Raw genomic sequence first — 11,790 nt, 5'->3', positions numbered from 1 at the left:
ATATGTATCGAACAATACAGCATTTTTAATTTATTTTAGCAACTTTCCTTCTGACGGTGCTGTCTGTGTTGAGCGCTCAGTGGATCTGCGCTCGACAGTGCAGCCTAGGCGGAGTAGTCAAACACAGATTCATTGAGCGCAGGGCAAGCTAGCGAGACAGAAGTTAAGCTCTCCTTGCAACATGTCAAATTGAACCTCCCCCACCCTCATTCAGATTTGGCGTTTGGAACTATTTTGGTTTTCATGTGACGTATGACCCTGAAGGTAAGCACGTCATGGACTAAAGTAAAACAGTATGTTGGATGTGCCAGCAATGCTCAATTACATGGGTGGGAACTAGTGTGTTAGCGCAGTTAGCTCGTTAACGTATTGGCCGTCCAGCCCCACGCACGGGGCAAGCTCAGTAACGGAGTAAGCTCAGTAGCTCAGTAACGGAGATTTGCCGTGTTGTGGCGTTAACCTCATTTCAGATTAACGCTGACAGCACTAGTGGGAACACAACGAATATAACTGCACATTTACGCCGACATCATCCTAGTGCAAAGACAAGTGGAAGCAGACAAAAACAACAAGCACGCATGCTACACTGCAAAAACCCACCTCCTTAATACTAGATAAATACACTTATTTTTGGTGAAGTTTTGCTTAAAACAAGTAAAATTATCTGCCAGTGGGGTAAGTGTTTTTTTCTTATTAAGATTTCTTGAAATAAGAACAATATCCAGATTTAAATAAAGCTAAAAATAAGTATTTTACACTTATTCCAGGCAACAAATCAGAACATTGAAACTTAAAATAAGCTTTAACCACTTATTCTAGGGAACAATTAGATAGTTAAATCTTAAAATAAGCCTTACACACTTATTCCAAGCAACCAATCATGGCAATTGAAACCTAAAATAAGATTTAACCACTTGTTCTAAGCAAAATGTTGAAGAAATTAAATCTGAAAATAGGCATAAAACACTTATTCTAAGGAACAAATCAGGCAAATAATCTAAAAACTAGTACATTAAATCATTTTAAAGATCTTAAAATAAGTTAAAAATAATAGATTGTAGTCTAAATCTTCTTAAATTCAGTGAAATAATCTGCCAGTGCAGTAAGATAATTACACTTGATAAGAATTCTCAAAATAAGAAAGATAAAGCCAAATTAAAGCAGGCAAAGTATACTGTGTACATGACCTTTATTGGAAACAAACTCTCCAAACTCTCCATTTCAGTGAATCATAGTACACAAAAATTTAAAGACACATTGTAAGTGTAACATTGTTATTTTGTGTTCCTTTTAGAAGTGCTAAACCAGTTAGCTACTCAACATATAAAATGTAATAAAAAGAGCATTTGCAATTTTAAACACAATTTGCAGAACAGATGTGTTTAAAGAAAAAAGTACTTTGTATTACATTAATAAGAATAAAAAAAAAGAATTCAAGTGTAAATTGCAACTTCAAAGCTATCAGGCCCAAACCTTCCAACACAGACCTAAGTTACATCTTGCTCAAACAGCTCTACGTTTCAATAAACATTCCTACAGCCTGCCATGACTTTTTTGTATGAGCCTGTGGTGTCTTGCTCATGGATTTTGTCCTTTAACACTTCAGTCTAAATGACAGACAGAAGTGTTGCCACACATTTAGGATAGGTGAGATGCAGGGTGTAGTAGTATGCCATAAGATACAGCAAACCTTCTCCAAGGTCATCTGTGGTCAAATGTGGTGATGAGAGTGGTTCCAACTGCAATAAGACAACGGGACCCTTCAAAGAGCAGAACGGGGCTGACGCTGGATCTTCTGTTGGCAAAAGAAAAACAAAGACAAAAATTGTACAATGTACGGAGAAACTCCAAAGCTATCAGGGTAGTTCAAATACTTAACCACAAGTATGTATTAGACTTGGACTTCACTTTATTGATCCCTTTGGGGTGCACCCTTCGGGTGATACATGAATGATGACAACCATAGATCAGATGCGCTATAGACCATATTAATGTTATTTTTCTTTAGATTGACAAATACTGTATAGAAAAAAAAAAGAAAAAAAAAATATATATATTCATGCCATTGAAAAATGTAATAAATTCTGCCTCATCACCGTTAGGATTATGTCTTTACACACTTTAGGAAATGACAAAGATACTGCACCTGTGATAGTTAAATATGTAATTATTTCCATTTTGTTTTTAATTTCTTTATGATTTTCTTTATTATTTTTATTGAATTTTTTTTTATCTCAGTGTTTGTGCCATTTCAGATTTCTGCACACCTTTTCCAAATATAAACTACATTGTTGGAGGACTTGGCATGGATAAAAAGGCCATATGCCAAATAAACTGTTAAAGTGAAGGCTTTACGGGCATTATTTGATAACAAATATGAAGAAACACAGACCTGAAGGACATCAATCAGTGCTTCACTGGCATGTCCCATCTTCTTGGGTGGTGCAACTTGTGATGGGAAGAAAGTTGGTAGTGTCCTGAACAGGGCTATGAACAGAACAGGAAAGAAAGAACTAAATCAAATTTCAGTTCAATATTCAATATTGTTGCCATAATTGTAATCTTTCACTTACAACTGTTGTCACCAGAACTGCTCCTTGGTGGCAAAAGCATGTTTGATCCACCACTTGAATCTGCATCATAATCTTCTCCCTGGTCACATGGTGAGATGTCCATGAGACGCCTTTTCTTTAGTCTCATCCTAAATAAGAAAACGAAAATAGTTATATTACAGGAGTCCTAAACAAAATGTGTCGTGCTAAGTGTTTTTAAATCAAAAGCGGCAAAACTTGCCTCTTTGTGAACTTGAGCCCACAACTGTTTCCTCCTCATAACATTTTCAGGCCCTGGAAGCAGGTCCCTTAAATCGTCCCTACTGAGGGTGTGGAGCAAGACCTCATCTATGTCTGCAGCTGTATATAAAAGTCAGTAACTTTCAGAAATGTAAAAGTTGTACAACAATTCCAAATTGTCATTTTGTCAAATACAATTAAATGTAATTTAAATATTTTATTGATCTGACAACATAAAACTGATTCTATGTACGATCACTGTCAGTGTGTGCAACACAAAATTCATTTAGACATTAATTTTCATAAATATGCATATGCTTGGCCTACCATTTAGAACCGAAAGGCTGCAATCATCCAAACCCTCCATGATTTACTGGTGTAGCTTTTGTCAGAACTTTTCCCTGAGGAAAGAAAAACATATGTTTGGGTCAAAAAGAAAAACTGAGGCAAGACACCACCTGCCATGGATCCAAAGTCTATGCAATCAGACACATGGATAAGGTGCAAAAGACAGACCAAGTAGAGCCTGTGTTAATTCAATGGTTAAGTCTTATAAAATTGCTCACTTAAAATTTATGACAAGGCTATTCCAAACTAGTTTTCAAACTAAAACTAATAGTGCCCAACTGCTTGTCAAATCATTCAACAAATGACCACAGCTCAGATTAGGCCACTTCATCCATAAGAAAAAATGTTACCTCGGTTCAGCAAGGTTAAAGTGACCTGATTGATATTAATAGTTTACAACATAAATAATTGGAAGCAAGTTCACATCTTCTCCAACTTACAAGTTTATATGATTAATCATAATCTGTCGGAAATGAGGCTTAAAGTAAATCTATAGGTAAGGATGTCTTTCATAAATGTGCATTATTTTATTCCCTTGTGTTATCTTTAATTTCATTACCCAAACTGGACTTGCAAAAAATAGTAAAATAATAAAATTTGAATAAACTCATGTTGGTTAAATGTAATTTTGGTCATAAAACAGTTAACTCTTGATGACTTAAGTAAATCCTCATTTAAGTTAAATATAGATCTGTCCAACACCCCTGTCTTTTTCCATAACAAAAAACAGCATTGTAAAGTTATGAGCACGATTGTAAGATTTGTCTCAAACCACTATCGGTCCTCCCAAGTTGCACACACAAACACACCAAGCACAGTGCAGACAGAGAGCACACTACGGTGTCCTGAGAGGCCAAACGGACTGCAACTTCAGAAAACACTTGCAAAAAGAAAAATGCTGCAAAAAGAAAAATGCTGCAAAAAGAAAAACACCTGCAAAAAGAAAAACACTTGCAAAAAGAAAAATGCTGCAAAAAGAAAAAACACTTGCAAAAAGAAAAATGCTGCAAAAAGAAAAACACTTGCAAAAAGAAAAACACTTGCAAAAAGAAAAACACTTGCAAAAAGAAAAATGCTGCAAAAAGAAAAAACACTTGCAAAAAGAAAAATGCTGCAAAAAGAAAAACACTTGCAAAAAGAAAAGCGCTGCAAAAAGAAAAACACTTGCAAAAAGAAAAGGGCTGCAAAAAGAAAAACACTTGCAAAAAGAAAAGGGCTGCAAAAAGAAAAACACTTGCAAAAAGAAAAGCGCTGCAAAAAGAAAAACACTTGCAAAAAGAAAAGCGCTGCAAAAAGAAAAGCGCTGCAAAAAGAAAAGCGCTGCAAAAGCACACACAACACAACGGAAATAGGAAAAAACACAACGGAAATGTTTCTGGGGAGACAATAACCGGATGGACCAGTTGACCAAAACATGCTAACAAGTGCACTGGGACTGGGAGACACTTCAACGAAGTGGAAGCGGAGCGGAGCGGCCAAAGAGTAAACTTTCAAAAGTAAGTTCTGAATATTATGTCACTTATTTATGTGCAAATGTTTAATAACGAGGAACATTAAAACATTACTGTTGGCCACATGCCTGCAAAGTTATGTGACATTAGCGATGTTTGTACTTTCAGCGTTTACTTTGTTTTAAAGTCTTTACTTTATACGCCGTTAGATAGTCGACCTTAATCTTACAGAGAATGTGATGATTTTGTGGATAATTAAAGTCAGTCATATATCCACAAACACAACAGGCTGAAAGTCAGTGATGCTGCTCGGTTTGCAGTCCTGAATATCACGGCACAAGCAGGATTCACTGCACTGTTAATGTTAACTATGTTATATTGCTGCCTCTGTTCGGTGGTGTTGAGCCAAACGGACTTTAACGTGTGTTTGAACGAGCTGACGGTTCACTCACTGTAGCGACTTCCACAGTCGCTAGAGCCCGGGGATGGAGCCCGCCTATTTGCCTGACGCGCTGTCAACTTTAGCAATAATGCGAGAGGTGGAATTGTTTGCTTGTTTATTAAAGTGTTTACAGAGTAATGTCATCTCGAGATTTGGACTCTTATAACGTCAAAGGCTCTAATGTAACAAGACGAAACATGTTGTGCAGCGGTCAACAAAAACTACGGCTACCCAGCCCTCCTCTCTGTCAAAATCAAAACCAGTGAATGACAGACTGACAACGCCCTCTTAATGTCACCGCTAGCACCCACGTGACTCCCATTACACATCACCATAGCAACCAAACAAATGAAAACCCAGTGATCATCAAAAAATTCAATACATTTAATTATGGTTCCTACACTCATTAAGCTGAAAGAAAGATGCTTTAATCACAGCAGTCACACATGTGTCCACTGTACCAGCTGGGAACTCTTCTTGTTTAGCACTCGTAATAACACTAAATCCTTCTGTTTGTAGCAGTGTATACACCTGAGACTGTCACCTGTGTGTCTGTCCTGCACTCTCTCTCTGTTTCTTTCTCTCTGATTGTGGAATAAAAGTATGAACATGTATTTATAAGTTACACTTGTGTTTGAATCCTGCAGCTTATCACACATTTGATTTCCATGTGTGACGACTGCAAGTGTCCAGTGTGAGGACAGACTGAGGGACCCACTGCTGCACATCATCTGTGAGGCTTTGCATCCCCAATGATCCAGCAGGAGAAACTCAGCAGTGTGTGAGGAAGAGGAGGAGGAAGAGCCAGCAGCAGCTGACAGATGGAGAGAATAGACAGACTGTTCCCTGTTTGTGAAGGACTGCTAGGAAAGTTTAGAATAACTAATTGTCTGTCCTGAATCAGTCTTATTAGGTAATGTTCAAATAATGTTATCATCCCAGTGTTTGCAGTGTGGGAGAAAGTACTCAGGGCCTTCAAGTTACACACTATGAAAGGGAGCAACAAGTTTAATGTTCAGAAACCTAAAGTATGTATCAGCAGCAGAATGGAGCTAAAAATAATTGTTTGTTTCAGTTCTATGAAGCTTTGAGTATTTTGGATCAGTAGTACTGCTGTGTTTGTTGCATCATATTGCTGTAATTGTTTATATGCTTTATATATTCTGAGGTAAGTTGATCTATAGTGTTACATCATATTCTATAAGGATGTTATGTGTTTGTAGACTTTCTGCCCAGTTTGACCCATATAGCAGAAGTCAGCCTGTTTAAGGCTCTGATATCTATTCTGTATGACTTAAAGCAGTTATGACATGGTCTGATTTTCTCACCCAATAAAGGAATATTTCATATATCAGTCTACTCTTCATTCTATCAGAAACAGTTATCACAGCTCCTAAATTTGCTTCTTCCACACATATATGTAAGCATTGAGCCAAATTTAGTAATGCCAACATATTAAAAGAACAATATTTGTCTCTTATATATAATACATCTATATATACACTGTCACAGATACTTGAGTGTCTTTAAGGGAAGATTTAAGGTCATAGGAAATATAAATAAATGCAACTTGAATCTTTACTGAAGCTCAGTGTTTGACACAGAGTTCACTCACATGTGCTGTACCAGTGTACCTGCACATGTGATGTGACAATAGAAGTGATTTGATTTGAGAGTTCAAGCTCACTGCTGTAATAACTTATAATGATTAATATAATAACTATAATATCGGCCATCTCATATTTACACTGACTTTAGTCTCATGAACAACATTAACTATTTGTTATTTACTAGCTAATCTTAAATGACTGTTCAGTACAGATATGAAGCCCAACAATCATGTTTTACAGTCCTGTGGTCTCAGCCTCAGATACTTATCAAATCACACAGAGCTCGTGTAGAAACAAACAAACAAACAAAATATGTTTCCAGCTGTTAGTATCATGGTTGCTAGGCAACCTGGGCAGCGCGACGGAGGCTAGACCGTCCCATTTCACAAGCCTCACACTTCCGGCCTTAGCGGTCTTTGAGTACGCGGCCCTTGAGGACCGTTGAGGCTGCGTACTTTAAGGCTGCAGACCCTGAATTGGGATACAGCAATTCAGGGACTGTTTCCCAATTCAGGGTCTGAAAGGTGACGGTCTAGCTTCCGTCGCGCTGCCCAGGTTGCCTAGCAACCATGATGTATGCATGATGTAAACGTTTCCAGCTCTTAGTATCATGGTTGCCTAGCAACCATGATACTAACAGCTGAAAACGTTTCATACAGCTTTGTTTGACAGAAATGAAGGAGAACATATTTTGTTCGTTTGTTTGTTTCTACACGAGCTTTGTGTGATTTAATAAGTATCTGAGGCTGAGACCACAGGACTGTAAAACATGATTGTTGGGCTTCATATCTGTACTGAACAGTCATATAAGATTAGCTAGTAAATAACAATTAGCTAATGTTGTTCATGAGACTAAAGTCAGTGTAAATATGAGATGGCCAATATTATAGTTATTATATTAATCATTATAAGTTATTACAGCAGTGAGCTTGAACTCTCAAATCAAATCACTTCTATTGTCACATCACATGTGCAGGTACACTGGTACAGCACATGTGAGTGAACTCTGTGTCAAACACTGAGCTTCAGTAAAGATTCAAGTTGCATTTATTTATATTTCCTATGACCTTAAATCTTCCCTTAAAGACACTCAAGTATCTGTGACAGTGTATATATAGATGTATTATATATAAGAGACAAATATTGTTCTTTTAATATGTTGGCATTACTAAATTTGGCTCAATGCTTACATATATGTGTAGAAGAAGCAAATGTACGAGCTGTGATAACTGTTTCTGATAGAATGAAGAGTAGACTGATATATGAAATATTCCTTTATTGGGTGAGAAAATCAGACCATGTCATAACTGCTTTAAGTCATACAGAATAGATATCAGAGCCTTAAAAAGGCTGACTTCTGCTAAATGGGTCAAACTGGGCAGAAAGTCTACAAACACATAACATCCTTATAGAATATGATGTAACACTATAGATCAACTTACCTCAGAATATATAAAGCATATAAACAATTACAGCAATATGATGCAACAAACACAGCAGTACTACTGATCCAAAATACTCAAAGCTTCATAGAACTGAAACAAACAATTATTTTTAGCTCCATTCTGCTGCTGATACATACTTTAGGTTTCTGAACATTAAACTTGTTGCTCCCTTTCATAGTGTGTAACTTGAAGGCCCTGAGTACTTTCTCCCACACTGCAAACACTGGGATGATAAAATTATTTGAACATTACCTAATAAGACTGATTCAGGACAGACAATTAGTTATTCTAAACTTTCCTAACAGACATTCACAAACAGGGAACAGTCTGTCTATTCTCTCCATCTGTCAGCTGCTGCTGGCTCTTCCTCCTCCTCTTCCTCACACACTGCTGAGTTTGTCCTGCTGGATCATTGGGGATGCAAAGCCTCACAGATGATGTGCAGCAGTGGGTCCCTCAGTCTGTCCTCACTCTGGACACTTGCAGTCGTCACACATGGAAATCAAATGTGTGATAAGCTGCAGGATTCAAACACAAGTGTAACTTATAAATACATGTTCATACTTTTATTCCACAATCAGAGAGAAAGAAACAGAGAGAGAGTGCAGGACAGACATACAGGTGACAGTCTCAGGTGTATACACTGCTACAAACAGAAGGATTTAGTGTTATTACGAGTGCTAAACAAGAAGAGTTCCCAGCTGGTACAGTGGACACATGTGTGACTGCTGTGATTAAAGCATCTTTCTTTCAGCTTAATGAGTGTAGGAACCACAATTAAATGTATTGAATTTTTTGATGATCACTGGGTTTTCATTTGTTTGGTTGCTATGGTGATGTGTAATGGGAGTCACGTGGGTGCTAGCGGTGACATTAAGAGGGCGTTGTCAGTCTGTCATTCACTGGTTTTGATTTTGACAGAGAGGAGGGCTGGGTAGCCGTAGTTTTTGTTGACCGCTGCACAACATGTTTCGTCTTGTTACATTAGAGCCTGTGACGTTGTAAGAGTCCAAATCTCGAGATGACATTACTCTGTAAACACTTTAATAAACAAGCAAACAATTCCACCTCTCGCATTATTGCTAAAGTTGACAGCGCGTCAGGCAAATAGGCGGGCTCCATCCCCGGGCTCTAGCGACTGTGGAAGTCGCTACAGTGAGTGAACCGTCAGCTCGTTCAAACACACGTTAAAGTCCGTTTGGCTCAACACCACCGAACAGAGGCAGCAATATAACATAGTTAACATTAACAGTGCAGTGAATCCTGCTTGTGCCGTGATATTCAGGACTGCAAACCGAGCAGCATCACTGACTTTCAGCCTGTTGTGTTTGTGGATATATGACTGACTTTAATTATCCACAAAATCATCACATTCTCTGTAAGATTAAGGTCGACTATCTAACGGCGTATAAAGTAAAGACTTTAAAACAAAGTAAACGCTGAAAGTACAAACATCGCTAATGTCACATAACTTTGCCGGCATGTGGCCAACAGTAATGTTTTAATGTTCCTCGTTATTAAACATTTGCACATAAATAAGTGACATAATATTCAGAACTTACTTTTGAAAGTTTACTCTTTGGCCGCTCCGCTCCGCTCCGCTTCCACTTCGTTGAAGTGTCTCCCAGTCCCAGTGCACTTGTTAGCATGTTTTGGTCAACTGGTCCGTCCGGTTATTGTCTCCCCAGAAACATTTCCGTAGTGTTTTTTCCTATTTCCGTTGTGTTGTGTGTGCTTTTGCAGCGCTTTTCTTTTTGCAGCGCTTTTCTTTTTGCAGCGCTTTTCTTTTTGCAAGTGTTTTTCTTTTTGCAGCGCTTTTCTTTTTGCATGTGTTTTTCTTTTTGCAGCATTTTTCTTTTTGCAAGTGTTTTTCTTTTTGCAAGTGTTTTTCTTTTTGCAGCATTTTTCTTTTTGCAAGTGTTTTTCTTTTTGCAGCGCTTTTCTTTTTGCAAGTGTTTTTCTTTTTGCAGCGCTTTTCTTTTTGCAAGTGTTTTTCTTTTTGCAGCATTTTTCTTTTTGCAAGTGTTTTTCTTTTTGCAGCGCTTTTCTTTTTGCAAGTGTTTTTTCTTTTTGCAGCGTTTTTCTTTTTGCAAGTGTTTTTCTTTTTGCAAGTGTTTTTCTTTTTGCAAGTGTTTTTCTTTTTGCAGCATTTTTCTTTTTGCAAGTGTTTTCTGAAGTTGCAGTCCGTTTGGCCTCTCAGGGCCACCGTAGCACACGGCTTAAGAAGGAAAAAAAACTACACTGCAGCTTTTTATTTTCCGTGGGTGGGAAACACAAAACGGACTTTTGCAAAGGCAGATATCAACTGTAGTTCTTTTGTCATATAGCTATGTTAAGTATATTGAACACGAAACTAAATTTACCCAACTAGCACCATTAATAATTTTAAACTATCACTGCATGCTAACAATTCAGCATACTGAATGAACTAAGCTAGCTAGCTGGCTGGCAGTTTTGGCTAACTACCCATTGGTAGTGAACTGATAATACTGCCTCGGTAAAACTTAATATTTGACCACGACTGATGTTACTACAGTAAGTCAAAGCTAAAAGAACCCGAAATGTTTGTAAGCAAAAGTTAATTACCTCAACAGAATCCAGTCCGAACCTGCTCCCTCTTGTCCTCCGATTCAAACAGTGAGATAATGGACAGAGCCACTTGAGGGCAGCCAGGGGGGAGGTAGTGTTACACATTTTCGTCTGTGTAAAGCTTGTAAAACGTGAACATAACATGCATAATGAACCTGCATTCGAAAAACTAATTTTAACAAATAACCCATCAATTACTATGACTGTTGTAGTCGTCTTTACAATTACATTACTACACAAGTTAAATGCAGACTTGGTATAAACTACCCCTTCAAACTTGGTATTGACCTCTACTACTCTGCCCGCCAAGAACTTCTTTCAGGTCTTTTCCCCAAACAAGATGGCGTGTTGGAGGTGTGGGATTTGTTTTGTTTTTGTTGCCTTAACAGTAAAGTCTCTTTTGAGCCATATTAATACAGTTCATAGCAGTAGTCCAGACTTTTGTGTGATATGTGGGATGGTTGTACCGAGGAATACAGGAACCTAATCTAGTGCTAATACATTATTTAACTTTTTAATATGAACTAGACTATGGAACACCAAAGTGTTAAAACGTGTCATTAAATTTTTATTTTACATTGTGTATTTTTATAATATTTTATTAAATATTTATTTCACTACGATTCTTTTTTGTAATAATAGAAACATTTTGAGACACTTTAATTTTAAGCACCTGTTCAAGCAGCAGCCAATGAGCGTTCAGGTCCCACCCTGATTGCCTGAATAAGAAATTCAGTTGTTAAATGACCTCAAATAAATAGACCATTATGAAAAACCCCATTATGAAACAAAAACAGACTTTGGGAAAAAGAGATTTTGGAATATAAATTCATCGAATTTAATAAAATGTCTCAAAAAATGTTCTATAATTCATAAAAAAAAATTTAATGCTACTTTAGCATGGACAAATGCTTATATTGATCAAGATTTTGCCATTCTTTTATCAAATTTATTTTGGATTTAATTGAAATTGTTAAAATACTTTTTGCCCCAGTTGTGTCTTTACAAACTGTGTCCAAATTAAAAAAATGATAGAAGATTACATGCTGCATCTTCCCTCTCAGATTATTGCCCTGGGACCTGTAATTTGTCATACGTGTATGAAATAGAGTC

The 11,790-nt window shown here is 37.3% G+C and overlaps 1 long non-coding RNA gene across 3 annotated transcripts; it reads right to left on the bottom strand.

The window, feature by feature from the left end:
* Nucleotides 1-1,422: 1,422 nt before the first annotated feature.
* Nucleotides 1,423-11,253, bottom strand: LOC146494955 (uncharacterized). Of its 3 annotated transcripts, none has more exons than XR_014871640.1 (5): nucleotides 10,675-11,253; nucleotides 3,120-3,193; nucleotides 2,574-2,912; nucleotides 2,393-2,487; nucleotides 1,423-1,795 (listed from the first exon to the last, which is right to left on the bottom strand). It is a non-coding gene; the product is annotated as an uncharacterized LOC146494955 (long non-coding RNA). The 3 variants fall into 3 exon arrangements; XR_014871641.1 differs by lacking the exon at nucleotides 10,675-11,253 and having other exon boundaries at nucleotides 2,574-2,701; nucleotides 2,794-2,912; nucleotides 3,120-3,882; XR_014871639.1 differs by lacking the exon at nucleotides 10,675-11,253 and having other exon boundaries at nucleotides 3,120-3,882.
* Between the last annotated feature and the right edge of the window lie 537 nt (nucleotides 11,254-11,790).

This window comes from Neolamprologus multifasciatus, chromosome 20, assembly GCF_963576455.1.
Source record: "Neolamprologus multifasciatus chromosome 20, fNeoMul1.2, whole genome shotgun sequence".
NCBI lineage: Eukaryota > Metazoa > Chordata > Actinopteri > Cichliformes > Cichlidae > Neolamprologus > Neolamprologus multifasciatus.
This window is presented reverse-complemented; position numbering and strand designations above follow the sequence as displayed.